Raw genomic sequence first — 16,005 nt, 5'->3', positions numbered from 1 at the left:
TTAGGGGTACATTGAAAGTGTTAAAAAGTAAAGCATCATATCTTATGAGTTATACATTCCAACACCATACATATAGGGGTTGTATATCTCTCAGGCGTTTGTTTCATGGTCAAATGATAATGAAAAACCAAGGATAACTATTCTCCAGTTTAAGATGAATCTTTATTGTTTGGAGTGTCTTGCCCAACGAACACCACATACCTCTCTCATTGTAATTAATTGTATGTGTAATGTATTTGCTTATTACATACTGCATGCAAGAAGAAAGAAAACACTGATCGTACATGAATTAAAAACTCCAACCAAAAGTAGCCTCAAATCTTGCAAACGGTGCAAAATATTGAAAAAATAATCGAAAATATCTCTCCTTTTTGGTGCCTCTTGCCAATTTTTATTGAGACTTCTTCACTTGTGCCTGTAAAGGAACAGGAATGACAAGCAGATTCATGCTCATATGTGAATGATGCGCTGTGTAGAGAGCGCAGGTTCAGCTAGTATTAATACAAAAATCAAATTTATATATATATTTGTAAGGGATGGTTTGATTTAAATTCATTTTAACCCCTTTTCAAAAAATTCTAGATGGAAAAATGTTGAGAACAACTAGGAAAGAATGACAGATAAGGAGAATACATATCTTTTCAGCGAAATGTTTACACCAACTGTTCAATGACATCATAGATAAAAATGCAAGAGTGGAAATGAATGGGAATAACTGAAGCATAAATGAATATAGAAAGTCAGAAAGAATACAAACCGAATGCCAAAATCCGCGAATTCAGACTGAAGTTATGCTTTTACTGCTTCAGACTAACGGAAGAACACTTGCCGAATACAAAACTTTGAGTATCAACTAAGTTTTCTTCCTTTATTTCATAGATACAGAAGTTCAAATTTCACCAATGTGATTTCCTTCAGAAGCTGCTACTGTTGAAGCTGCGAATTATCATAAACACACGAACCCAGATGAACAATTCCTGTTTGGACGAGGGACAAGTTTTAAATATTTCATAGGAGTGTCACATACTTAATTAGCAAAAACGTAAATCAATAAAGGCTAACAAACGATCAAGTGATAAAGTACTTTAATAATTCGAAATGTAAAAGAATTTGTGAAAATTAGCTGGGCTTAGAAATACGATTTGAGGAGTGTTAGAAATAATGGGAAAAGTGCAAAATACATAGCAATCCGTTTATAAATCGAGAACAATATTGGTTTAGAGACTGTTTGATAAATTATATTTTGAGGCTAGTGGACAGACAATAATGGCAAAATACTGATTATTATTATTATTATTATTATTATTATTATTATTATTATTATTATTAAGATGACTTTTGACTCTCTTCCATTTTAACGTCCATTTCAGCACCAAATATGTGTGAAAGATGGACCTATAGCTTATTGTCCCTTTTAACACTGAACTACATGAGGTATATGCCAATAGTTTTGCTCAACATTAAAGCTTCTAAGAAACCTCGATCTACAGTTTAACACCACTTTCAGCACAGAAGCTGCATAAAACATGGACCTATAACTTAATATCCCTTTTAGGACCGAGTCTGTATGACGCGTAGACCTAAAGATTGACATCCCTTTTCCTTTGAATTTGTATGAAACATGGACTCATACGCAGTCTGACGTAGACCCAACTTAACACCCCTTCCAGCACTGAATCTACGAGTGCCGTTTGCAAAGTAATCTCAGATTGGTTTTAAAAAAAGCAAAGTAAATAGGAAGAATTTATTATATACAACTGAAAACTACTTCTTTGCTCTATTTTTCAACATAGTTTCCATTCAAGCACGTATCATATCTCTTCACTAGCTTAGAAATTCAATCAGCATAAACATCTCCAGCCTGTGCCTTGAGTCAGCCTGTGGCCGCATCTTTTACCTCCTCATCATTACCAAAGCTCTGAGATCCAAACCACTTCTTCATATGCATGAAGAGATGGTAATCACCGATTTTCCGTCAATTTTCTGAACGAGTTTATCACTAACTACTACTGATGCCCTGCATTTCTCTCTTCGTCATGAATGTTTGTTCGTCCATTTTTAAATGAACGAACCCGTTCACGAACAACTCCTTCACTCATCACACTTTGTCCATACGCGATACAAAGTTCGCTGTGAATAGCTGCTGCCGAATGTTGTTTTGCCGTAGGAAAACGTTTAACAGCTCACACCTCCCACTTGGCGGGGTTTTCTATTGCAACACACAGTGGAACTACTGATCAGACAACCTTCACTCTACCACGGCTGGCTGCAGATTGATCTACCGCGCACGTCTGTGTAATGATGGTAACGCTGCCCCCACTACTTCACGCACAGTGATCGATCGGATGTTACTTTCCGAACGTACCTCGCATGTAAAATGTGAATCTATAGGTTAACAATCCTTTCAGCACCGAATCTGTACGAAAAGTGAACCTGAAGCTTAACGCTTCGACCAGTACTGAATCTGTATGCAACCTGAATCTAGTGGTTTAACACAGTTTTCAGTGCCAAAACTATGAAATGTGAACCTACAGTTTAATCAGAAGGCGTAATTTGTGAAGGGGCAAAGATATATTCCATATACTATACGAATATGAAATTATAAATGAAGCATCAAACAGGTTCATTACATTATATAAACAAATCAGCACACAAAAGGTAAATAAAACAAGTCGTACGCTCATTTCAGTAAAAAAACGTATACTATTAGGGGCCCTAGAAATCATTTATTCGTATGGCTTTACCATTTGTCGATATTGTCCCCTTAATTAATTTGTCATGTATGGGACGGGCCCATGGCCGTGCAGGAGGGCTCACAGGCTCCGGGGGGCCCACAAAAAGTAAGAGAAAGATGAGGTCTGTTTTCGAATTTTGCGGAAGGACCCAAAATAACTTTTTCTATGGGGCCCAAATATTAATGCTTGCCCTTCCAGAAAAAAATCTAAGGTACGGCGCTGGGTTTAATGTGGAATTTAAACCACATTACCCTTCCAGGTTATCGAACTCTGGTCTTCTCGCGTAAAAGGCATGAGCGCTAAACATTGAGCCACGAGATAGCTGTAATGATGATAATGATGATGACACTTGTTTGTATTGTATATACATAATCTTGTTTATGAAATAAAGTTGTTACCAGTTTTGAAAACCCCTCTCTCTCTCTCTCTCTGCACATTTTTTGTCTTGCTTTACAGTTAATCATAGATTTTAATGTTTCATGCTTAGGCTAACATAAAATAGCCTATTCATGTATCCGTTGTTTTTTTTTTTTAAAGCTTTGTTTCTCTTTATTTCATATCAAGACAAACAGTGTTGAACTGTGGATCCAGAATCTCTTTCATCTCATCAAATTTATTATGCCATTTTTCCTACTCAAATTTGGTCCTTTTTCGTGTATGTATTCGTTGTACTAATATATACAGTTTCTTTTGCTCAACTCATATTTCATTTATATAACACAGTTATAGTGGTATGCTTGTAGTGTTCTCTTTTTTTTTATTATATACATATATTTCTTTTATGAAAGAGAAGGTACTAAAGGTTGCGAAAACTTCTTTTGCAAAAAAAGGAGTAAAATATGCAGAACCACATTGGATTTTTGTTCGTTCTTAGCTGCCTAGTTGGTTGTTGCATATGTATGAAATGCAAATCCGACATGTTAGCTAGCATTGGTTCTTGATGCGTGTAATACTGGACGTGATTGCAGATGGCATAAGAAGATGTGAAGTAGAATACTTTCAGTTGTAATTACCTAAATATTAGGTTTAACTATGCAGAAGAATATGAAGTGTAGTTTAAACGCTTTACAAGTCTTAAACTAATGAATATAATTAGGAAATGCAATTCGACTAACCCAATATACAAAGTATCTTGTAATTCCTGTTTTAAACGTTTGGAAGGTGATTTTTATATACAATAACAATCCAAAATAACTAGTTAGGCGAATGAATGATAAAACGTGCCTCCATTCATTTTGAGTTAAAAGTTCGAATAGATCCAACGCTATTAACTGTGTAGGAAACAGATTAGAAAAATTTTTAAGCCACACTGGCCAACTAATTCTGAAAATAGCTAAAACTCTTCCCTTCAAGGTGATTTGTATCGAGACTACTACAGCGGTATTATTTGCATTGGCTATAAGTGATTGCTTATTTGTGCCAGGTATTTTCTTTTAAAAGATGAAATTATCAGGTATACAGAGTAGCCCATAAGTCTTCGTTATTTGTGCCGGGTAATATTGCTTAGAAGATAAAATTATCAAATATACAGGATACTGCATAAGTAGGAATTAGTCTATATCGCCGGACCAATTCGAAAATCAAAAAAGTACGAAAATGTAATGCATTCGGTTATATTTGGCTGGATTACATTAACCCGTTTGTGCCGAAGGTCTTTTTTATAACAAATTTTGATATTTTTTATGTTTCTGGAATACAGTTAATTATTACATTTAAATAATTTCAAGATTATTTCAAAATTTTGTTTGGCGGAAGTTGAATTAGAGGGCAACCTACATATAGGACGCTAGGAATGTAAGGTATGTTTCTAAAGCTATATGTAATAAAAACACGAAAGTAATACAAACAATGTTCTTTTACATTTATTGCACTGATTATCACTCCATTCAAAATAACATACTCACAAAGCTTAGAATTGAGATATTCTCATATGAAACAATGTTTTCTTTCAAAATTTCCCTTTTACGTGTGGACATTAATGAGACATTTGACATTAATATCAACACTGCACTTTACACACCTTGTTGTAATTTTCATACGAGAATTATAACAGTCTGCTTTACTTGTTGGGTGATAGTGTTGATACCCGTCATATCTTCAGTCTTGCGCTAGAAGTAGTGAAAAGGGGTGGCCTTTGTATCCCTTCCGAGTTTCTCTTCAGTACCTTTGAAGATAATATGTAGCAAGTTTTTTTCTTCTTACACTTAGGAGATCTTGTTTTTGTTCGAGACTTTCTTCTGTAACAGCCACGTATTTTGAAATGTGAAATCAACCATTTACATAATAAGGCAGCTGTACCATTTTTTTGCCTCGTATTGATGTTCTGTGTTGACTTGTATTTTCATCCATCCGATCTACTCCTGTCATGGTTTGATTTTACAATTCTGGCATAAATGGCCAGTCTATCTTCACTGTCTTTTTTTAATTTTTAAAGAGAACAATGTTTAGATTTCAGAGTGGTTCCACCCATACAGAATTAGAAGCTATCGAAACTACACTATTGTCACTCCACTTACATACTGTGATTTCTGTTCCATAATCGTTGCAACTATCAAACGACCATCTAGGTTTCTTTTTCATAGTTTCGTTACATTCTATTCGAGCTTTGAGGAACTTATTCTCCCTGATTGTACCCGTTCCGTTTATATCCCACTTTTTTAGTTAAGCTAAAATGGAAAGACTTGTAAAGAAGTTATCCAAAACAAAATAAGAGTTTGCTGATTCTCTCTCTCTATCCAGTTTCTCCTCTTATTGAAGTATTATAGGACCTGTAGCCAGCCCAAACAGTTAAAAGGGCCTACAAAAATTTGTGGCAGTATCAAATTCCATTCTTCTGTATGGGCTGCACGCAATTTATGGGGATGGGTTCGCTCTAGCATCACTGAGTATGGGTCAAGTTGTAGACGTTATTCAGAACTATATAAATTTCATAACCATATCTTCCTAGGGTCCTACATAAAGAACACCAGCAAAATTGGTCGAAAGTAGCATACTTTCCTAGCTTCCTACATGTAATACAGTCAGGTTTCTAAGCATGCTTTGTAAACAACTAATTGTTGCGCAGTAAACAACTTATATGTAAGAAGAGACTGATCTTAAAAAGCCAACAACACAAATCTAAACAATTTACCATATATATTTTTATTTAAAATCTTAATTTTTTGACGAGACATGTTGACCAATGCTCAATGACAACTTTACGATCCCTCGAGACGAATCACACATGCTAAACTTTAATGTTGGCAGGTTAAAATTAAAGAACGATTCCGTTTCTTTCTTAAAACTATCAGCTCTTGTATACAATCCTAAAAATATTAATACAGTGTTCGAAAATTGTTAGCGTCCTACTGATAGGACGCTAGGAACAAATTTAAGTTACGTTAGATTACATTACATTAGGCGTGCAGTTTATTATACGGTTCCATAGTATAAACAGTAGTAGTAGTAGGAACGGGTTAGAAGCCCCGCAGAGGGTAGTTGGGTTCTGTTCTCGACATGAAATGGACAAATTAAAGACTTGCCCAATTTTTTCTGTACATTTTACAATCTGTGGATCCGTATAGTAAAACAAGTGTACTTCTCCACGAAATAGTGCATCCGCCTCCACATACAGTGCCGCTTACAACATAAAAAACAACTAACAAATACAACCACTTCCTTAACTTTTACTATTCCCCTTACCTGACTTTCACTCATTCTTCTTCACAATCTTAAATAAATTCTTCAATTGACCCGGTAAATTTCCTAAAATTAGTCCGGCGATACAGCATTTAATCCCATAAGTGCTTACAGGTTCGATTCCCGTTGCGGACACTCGGTCCAAAAAGTGTAATTTTTTAGGCCAGCCATCCTGAGTAAGATTTTCCTGTTTCCCCATTCATACAGGCAAATACCGGGATGGTACCTAACATATAGATCCCAGGCCTTTATCAGATATTTACTCAAAGGAAGTCCATTTGTGCTTCCTTCCTTCTACAATCATTCTTTCCTTCTCTTTTCTCGGATGGTGCGATCGCCGAAGGACGTCATCCCTCATGTACGTGACGGGCTAAATGGCCTTAGATGCCGAAAGCCCAGAAATCTAATTCCAAATCCTAACCAATAAGTACTTAATTATTTTATATATATATATATATTTAGCATGAAAATACGAAACATACAATGTACCCTACGAATCAGTTAGCAAATATCATTTTTAATGTAGAGATGTAGTACAAGCCAAAAGTGATACAGATAACTAACTAGCATTAATAACAGGATGGCTCACATAAACAACTACTTCCTCATGCAAGAGTTTTATCACTGTTAGTACGAACTGACTTATGAATCACATTGTTGTATTGTCTTATTCTTCTTTCATTCTGAAGGCTTGGGGATGATTTTCATACAATATTGTTGTTTGTACAAGTAAAATATATTGAATTAAGTATAAAAGTGAATATATAATATGTAACTAGCACGTGAGATATAATGGAAAACTTCTATATAACCTATGGTCTCCAGAAATTTGCCCACAAAATACTATTTATATAGTCATAATAATTATGTTCTCCTAAGGTAAATCAGAACCGAAAGATGCAGCATCGTCCATAAAATACCTTTCTTGAAGTACTGACAGTCTATTTGAAAAGCATGATGTATGAAATTACTTTGTATTTTTGCCTCTATTCTTAATTTGCACAAAATACCCGGCAACAAAATTCGAAATATCTTACATCCTCTTCCCGACAGTTACCTAGAAGTGTATAAAGGTAGTTGATGAGTACTTCAAATTATATGCCCGTAGCCAAATTCCCTCTATAAAAATTGTTGCGTGAATCCTTAGAATTCTGAAATATGTATTTTTGGATAGCGCACATATTAGTTCGTAAGTGAAGTCTTAACCCGACTACGATAGCTCCAATAGTTTTAGAATCATGAACCTTTAAAGTTCATTTTTTCATGCTTTCGGCAGCCTATAAATGCGAATGCAAGCATTTGTACACGTAGCTTGATCTATACTATTTTTTGTCTTATTTTGGTCTCAAGAATAACCTCTCAAACATTGTTGGTGTTGTTTTGGAACACCCTGTATACAAGGTGTCTGTAAAGTCACTTGAAATGTTCCATTTACAAAAAACTTTACCGTCAACCGTACCGACAGGTGCATTCGTTATGAACATCCATCAGCAATTTTTTTTAAAGAGATTGTCTGACAACTGTAGCTTTCATTCTAAATCACATACAGACATTTGTATTTTGAGAAATCAATAAATTTCAATGTAATAGACTTGTGATGTTACACATGTCTCTCAGTGCTGTTTAATAGCTCACAGCTGCGGAAGAGATTACGTTATATATTCCCGAACGAGTGTTTCGAGCAAGAGAACAGCGCTGAGTAACATTACTTAAAGTATGTATGTCTGTATGTATGAGTTAGAAAATAAAATGATGCTCTGTAGGGTAAAGGATACGGATGATTAAGGCAAGTGAACGATGGTGGATTAATTTGTGAAAAGAGAAAGATGGAGGAAACAAATACTCCGAGAAAACAAACGGACATAATGTTGTCCACCACAAACTTACTTGGCGGGGATCGAACCAGGGATCCCACACACCAGAGGTAAGCGCTCTACCATTGAGCCACCTTGCCTCCTATGTATGAGTTAGAGTGAAGGTTACTTATTTATGATAATGACGAGTATGTCTCTTGGTATGCTTGTCCTTATGCCAATAAAGTTTGTGCAAATGGATCATGTTATGTAACTTTATAAACACCCTGTACACAAGACAAACTAAAGTTTTGCTTTAGATATAAGATACGGCAGGAGTTCCTGACTGCATGGAGCATCATCCTTCATTGATTTAGTAAATCTTTGCTATAAGTAAACACTGGTTTCAATAACATTTTGCCGGTATGAACCCTGTATGCCAATCTTAATTCTTATTCTAAACAAAAATTTTACCAAGTCCAAACTCGAGTATTGATAGTTTATCATTTGGCAACCAAAGGTCTTTACATGAAAATATTTCATGTCGGTTTTCTCGAGGTTCTCCAGTTTCCTTCCACATTCTTGATTCCATCATTACCATCTGATCATCACCGCCTCTATTAGCCTCTGCATAAACGAGGGACGTTAAATTAAAAATGTTCTTATACTTACTAGGTAAGTACAGGTCTACTTTCATGCCAAGTTGAGTCAGATCAAGGTTTGGACTTGAGTATATATATCGGGTGTTTTAAAACGACACCGACAACGTTTGGGAGGTGATTCCTGACACCAAGATAAGACACAAAAGTATAGACCAACCTGGGTGCACAAGTGCTTCCTTTCGGAGTTATCGGTTGTCGAAAATGTAAAAAAGGAACTTTAAAAGTCCGTAGCTCCAAAACTGTGACCTGCAATAGTCGGGTCAAGACTTCACTTACGAAGTAGTATATACCTTATCCAAATATCCAAGTTTCAGAATCCTGCGGTACTTTCGCAATAACTTTTATAGAGGTAGTTGGTGAGTACTTCAAATTATATGCCTCTAGCCAAACTCCCTCTATAAACCCCAGTATGTTGTGTGAGTACCTTTGAATTCTGAAACATGAATTTTTGGATAGTGCACATATTAGTTTTCTAAGTGAAGTCTTGACCCTAGTACGATAGGTCCCATAGTATTGGAGATATGGACCTTTAAAGTTCATTTTTTTTTTCATGTTTTCGGCAGTCTATAACTCCCAAAGGAAGCATTTGTGCACCCAGGTTGGTCTATACTTTTTATGTGTGTTATCTTGGTGTCAGGAATCACCTTCGAAACGTTGTCGTGTTGTTTTGAAACACCCTGTACAGCTATATGGTACATACAGGAGCGTCATTTTGGGAGGGCAAAGTGACAAGTGATACATCCTTGAGTTTGAGAAACACGTGTTATTTAATAAATTGTATACGAATAATAAGAAGTACAACTCTTACGTCGCTTAAATATCTCACCCTTTCCCCGTTGAAACATCTGCAATGACGCTAATGCGTATGTAATTTACGGTATTCATCTGATCTTGATGAAATTCTGCATGGTGACAGACTTTTACCCGTTTAGAACACATGTGAAATATTTTCTTGTGCAGACCTTTATTTCCGGAGTTATGGACAATCAAGGTTAGGACTATTAGTTTAATCAAATTTTTGGAAAAATTTTTTTTATATATTTACATCACGAATAAGGGGAAATAAAAGTGCACGTAAGGAACAAACATGTTACGCGTTAATTTGATGTGAAATGTTCACCTCTTAAACGTTAAACATTATGCAATGTGTGCTAATAATTCAAAGTTTCTAAAAATAAAGGAAGAATGATTTTGTTTTTCGCAGTCGAAAACCCATGACTTGTTACTAAAATGTTCCTAGTCCACGAACTTAAGTGTGTGTGAGTATATATATATATGTGTGTCTGTTATTTGCAAACTTTTCAATTTTAAGCCCTCCATGTTGAAAATATGTCTTCGTAAAACAACATATCGTAGAACGTTTTAACAGAACTCGTAAACAAAACATGTGAAAAAAAAATTAGTACTCAATGCAATAAAGTACATAGAACAATTGGTATAAAGCCTGTAGAAGTTCGTTCTGGCAATGCTCTTGGAGCATTCTCAACTGGTTATATATATATATATATATATATATAAACACTATGTTTCGGAAAGTTGACATTTTTGAAGTTATTTTTACAGGTGATTTATTTATAACAAGAAAAAAGATCAATTTATATTTCCCGTTTTGTTCGGTAACTTTTCGCAATCTTTCAGTGAGCATAATTTTTGGTTCAAATAAGAACCTGTCTTCACGCTGGTGAATAAGGTGCTAGTTTAGTCTAATTGCAATTGAACATTATCATAAAGGAAGTTTTGAAGAGAACCAAACAACTGAAAGTCTAACATCACAAGGGCAGGCCAGTATGGTAGATATGGCAATACATCCCGTCCAAGCTCCAAGGGTGATCAACTTGGGTGTGGTATGTCGTTGTCGTGTGTATTACATCACAACTCCTTTATGATTTACAAGCTCTGGATTCTTGTAGATGATTCCGCTCAAACTGTTCTATTCTCACCACATTAATCACATTCGAATTGATTAATTGATTGGCTTGGTAAGAGCTCAAAAAACACATCTTTAAAATCTCATCACACTGCGGCTATAATCTTCCTCTGATGAGTACCTGCTGTCCATGTCGAATCATCACGTAGGGTTCAAGAGCATTTTTGCAATATATTGTTGGAAACAATGCATTTTTAATCTCCAGTTATCAGTCACTTCAACAACAACAACAACAACAACAGCAAAAAGATTGTTTCCACTGTGAACATATCCAAGATATCTATGCTCATGTAAAATGAACTACTTTGAGTTCATAAGTAACCGGAAGAGCTCATTCGTAGCTAAGCGGACCCGGGTTAGATTACCAGCGGGAGCTCATGTGGTTCGGATTCCACGTTAATCAGTATGTCCACGTCTCATATAGTCTCGCTGCTGAACGAGACGCTAAACTCAAAATCACCTCAATGACTAACCGGAGCATTGAGCTTGCTTACGTATTCGAACTTCTTTAGGTAGTCGTGCATGCTTCAGTGATTGACATCCAATATTTTTGCAGCCTGTCATATCGTGTAACGTGAGTTTGACTTTGTCAATGGTTTTACTTCGTTATCAACCTGGGTTGAACCTCTTGACCCAGGCATCGCTCGATCAAAATCACAAGCACTGAACATTCTGAACGATCGGTTGAGACTGATGACGTTCCTATAGATAGAACATTGCCACCTTAAACTTTACGCAATTTTTCATAAGGTCCAGTGCTTTCTTCCCTTTATGGGTGTAAAACAGTAAAATATGGAGAAAATGCACAGATTAGTCCTTCATTTTCAACTTCTGAAGTTTGTAAAATTCAATTAAATAGCTCAATTTTCTGCTTTTTTTTAAGAAAGAAGGAAGCTTCAACCGTCAAATTACATATCAATATTATAGCTGAAAATAATTCTATAATAATATTTCCAGGAATAAACTAGCGCCATCTGTGACAGAAAAGACTCATGACTCTTACTACGACCAAATAGTTCTGCTTCATATGTAATGATAATAATAATAATATCATATTTTCTTTCTCTAATTTTCTCTCATAGATTTGTTGGCTCAAAAACTCATCAAATGTATATATCACAACGAGTTAACATGCGAGTTTCATCAAGTCTATAAAATGAGGTCCGCATTACACGGGCACCTGTTCATCGTAGAATGTGATTATTAATACTGTAGTCGCTGCACTTAGGCAAAGTCGACCATTAGACGCTGTTTTTTTTTTTTTTTTTTTAAGATAAAGTGCTATTAAATTATATTGTACTGGATAACATTCATTAGTCACAGCATAAACTAACCAAAATTGCTTGCATAGACGCAAATCTGTCTTCAAAATTGGGGGAAGGGGGAGATAGACCGTTTCCATAATTCTTTTTTTAAGCGATGTTCAAAATATCTGAAGTTGTAAAGCAATGATGTGGATGATCAGGGGAACAGAGTTATCTTCAACGTTGGGAGGCGGGCAAATTTGACGCTTATTCTGGAGGGGGAGATGAGAATCATATTACGGTAAATGAATCTAATTTCTGAAGTGAACCTGTTGAATATTATGTAACAAGGGAGATCAATTTCATCTCACTTTCCTTTATGGCAGTCGGACACAAATCATCACATTTCTCCCCAAAAAAACATTTCAAATGGGATTATTGGGAGCCAGTTCCCTAGTGATAGTAAATTCCCGGGAAAATTCCCAAAAATGGGAATATGTACAGACATAATTCTGGGAATTCATGTACAAAGAAAATTGCATTCTATTACTATATTATGATTTCAAAATAAAATAAGTTTCTATCACAGTGTACTTATTACTGTTGTCTCCAGAGGATTCTTTAAAATGTATATTCTGAACGGTATTATGTTATTTTATTGTTATTTTATGCTATTTAAAGACTACGCATAAATACCAGGTTGTTATAAAATGAGTATCGCTGTTCAGAGAACTCTAGAAACGTAACACCACTTGACAGGATTCAACCAAACCCGGTAGGAGTACTTTTGAGAACATGCAGAAGCGATTGATGTAGAAAATAAAATTAGTTCCAATTTCCGCCACCAGAGGTAATTGTGGCGCTGTACAACACCAAGCAAGTACAGTGTGGAAGCAAAACGACACTAGTGATGGTTAATGATACAGGCTGTAAAAAAGTCTGTGGTTACCTCTCATGTGAGTCTCATGGCATTGATTACCGATGTTATTAATACCCCATGGTCAGTGGCGGATTTATGAGGGAGGGACATTTTGAGCTGAAGCGTCCATTAAAATTCTTGGATATCTTACAAAATTGAAGTTAAATGTTAGTCTTTCCTGTGCTCATAAAATGCAAGCTCCCTCCAAAATTCCAAGAAAAGATTAGTGTCAAATCTCGCCTTCAGAGGCTATTGTGTTTCTGTTCAGTTTTAAGTGCGGTGAGTGTAGTATGGAAGACAAATGATGATATTGATATTCAATGAAAGAAAGGTCATAGTTATGCCCCCGTGCGACGCATGGCATTGATTTGTACTCCTATTAATAACTTCGTGGCGTAGTGATGTGTTATTGGCGATGATGATGCTGTGAGGTTCTGTCCAAAGGCAGGTCTTTGACGTGAAGTTCTCTGAACAAGGAAAACGCATAGTGACTAGTACCGTATAAAATGATGATGACGTTCTAAAGATTGGACCTACAGGTTTACATGGGATCCGACTCGCTTGTGTCTTCACTGGAAATCGAACCCGGGACTCCTTGAAGACAAGGCAAAGAGGTGGGAAGAAAAAACAAGCGAACATCGGATTACTATCAATTCACTTCTGGGACATAGTGACTCTCAAATCTGTACCACTGAAACACATGCGGACGTGAGTAGTAAGCATCTGGAGAAGTAATTACAGCCCTTCTTGTTATTTTGCAGCACTACTGTTGTTTTTCTTCTACGCTGCATTCACATGGCGTTGTACAGCGCCACAATTACCTCTGGTGGCGAAAATCGGAACTAATTTTGTTTTCTACACCAATCGCCTCTGCATGTTCCCAAACACGCTTCTACCAAGTTTGGTTGCACTCTGTTGAGTAGTTACGTCTCCAGAGTTCTCTGAATAGCAATACTTATTTTATGATAACCTGGTATATGTTTACTTACAATATATTTTATGGGATTAAATATGTAGGATAAAACATTTGGTATAGAAAGTACCTTTACACCGCTAAACAGTTTAAATTTACGTGCAGTGTTACTATACGGATCCATAGTATAAGTAGGAGTTGGGGTAGTAGTAGTAGGAATGGGTTAGATTAGAAGCCCCGCAAAGGTTTGTTGGATTCTGTTCTCGAAATAAAATGGGCAAATTAAAGACTTCCTAAAATTTTTCGGTACATTTTAGAATCTGTAGATCCGTATAGTACAAGTGCACCTAAATGTATATGTAAGTGGATTTTCTAAACTTGGCCATACTACTAATACTATAATCATATTAAATTTTTAAACGTTATAAACAAATTAGGCTGGTAACTGCCAGAAAACATAGGTAATGTCTCGAAAAGTTAGTAAATTTGCCAGTATATGGGATAGCATATTTACCGAATGTTGATTTCAGGTATACTGTGCTTTGTTACTGTGTTTTTACTGTGTAGTATTAAATCTTTAATTTAAGAAGATAGGCTATTTCGAACAATATACAGAGTGTTACAAACATTCGCCAACAAAGTTTGGTACATGAATACACGTAAAAGGAAGCAAACAAATCCTAATTAACACAGGCCCGGAAACACCGGTACTAATGACATATCCTGAGAAGCAACCCTAATTTTGATACGTAACCATTACATCTTAAAAGCATATGTATTTACGACTTCAGAGATTTCTTTATTCAATATCTGACACTTTGTCAGAGAGCGAAATTCGAATCAGACAGAGCAGACAGACCGACATCTATTAGTGACGATGGTTCGGGGTGTATTGATAATACTTCACCTCTATCTCTACAGAATTTCTAGATTACAAACTGGTTCCGTTTGATCATTTATAAATTAGTACTTCGCGAATTCCTATTGCAAACGGAAATGGAAATTGAAAAATCATATTATTAATTAGTTATATAAAATACAATCAACGAATTTCAATGTTTTAAGCTCCAAATTATTTAAAACCTAGAAGCAAATGATACTAAATGAAAACAAAGTAATTAGTCATATAGTTCTTATAATTTGGAAAATAAAGTAAAGAAATGGAAATAAATTCCTTCCCGGGTGTTTATATGCCAGGGGAAAAAACCGGGAATATTCCCATTTTTTTTATTTTCCTTCCCATCGGGAATATTCCCACTGGCCATCGCTAAGTCCTCCCAGTGACAAGATTGGAGGGAACATGCCCCCTCATCCCGCCAGGATTCGCGCCAGTGATTGCGTATATAACTAACTAACTAACTATCTGGCCTATGGAACCCGGAGGTTCAATGCCGCGTTCACAAAAGCCCTCCACTGACTTCTATCCTTAGCTAACTGGATCCAGTTTCTACTTTGTATTCCTATCTCTGCGAGATCCATCTTAATATTGTCCTCCCATCTGCGTCTAGGTCTTCCTAATGGTCGTTTTAGGATGGGTCTTCCAGTCAAGACTTTGAAAGCGTTTCTACTTTCTTCCATTCTAGCTACATGACCTGCCCACCTAAGCCTCCTAGACTTGACGACCCTAACAATGTTGGGTAAACCGTTAGTGATTGCATATATATATATATATATATATATATATATATATATATATATATATATATATATATATAATACATTATTCGCCTGCATTAATAATAAATTGTTACAAAGTAAATTTATCAAAAATAATAGATAAATGTAATAGTAGTAAAATAGTAGTAATGTGTTGATGCCAGGTATATCTACACATTATAAAAAATAGTATGAAATAAAATTGATCCAAAAATAGTACTTGTGTTAAATAACATGATTGCAGTAAATTAGATTTCGAAACACTTCGTCGAAGCCTGGTGCCATCTTGTTCCAAACTTCTCTAATCTTACTTTAATTAATAAACAGACGCAGGTAGTGAGCAGGTAAGTAATGAGTCATTAAACAATTAAAAAGAAAATGAAGCTTTTTATGATTTTATTTCACAGTAGTGAATTTATTGTAATTACGTACAACATCAGTAATAAATGTAAAAGTTAATAACAAATCAACTCATCCA

At 35.6% G+C, this 16,005-nt stretch overlaps 1 protein-coding gene across 1 annotated transcript in view; it reads left to right on the top strand.

Annotated features, from left to right (window-relative positions):
* LOC145670602 (pyrokinin-1 receptor-like) overlaps window positions 1-16,005 on the top strand; it is a 598,788-nt gene that overhangs the window by 290,379 nt on the left and 292,404 nt on the right. The gene's annotated exons all lie outside the window — the stretch shown is intronic.

Source organism: Thermobia domestica, chromosome 14 (assembly GCF_964235325.1).
Source record: "Thermobia domestica chromosome 14, izTheDome1.hap1.1, whole genome shotgun sequence".
In the NCBI taxonomy this organism is placed as follows: Eukaryota; Metazoa; Arthropoda; class Insecta; order Zygentoma; family Lepismatidae; genus Thermobia; species Thermobia domestica.
Note: the sequence above shows the minus strand (reverse complement) of the source record. Positions and strands in the feature narration are given on the sequence as shown.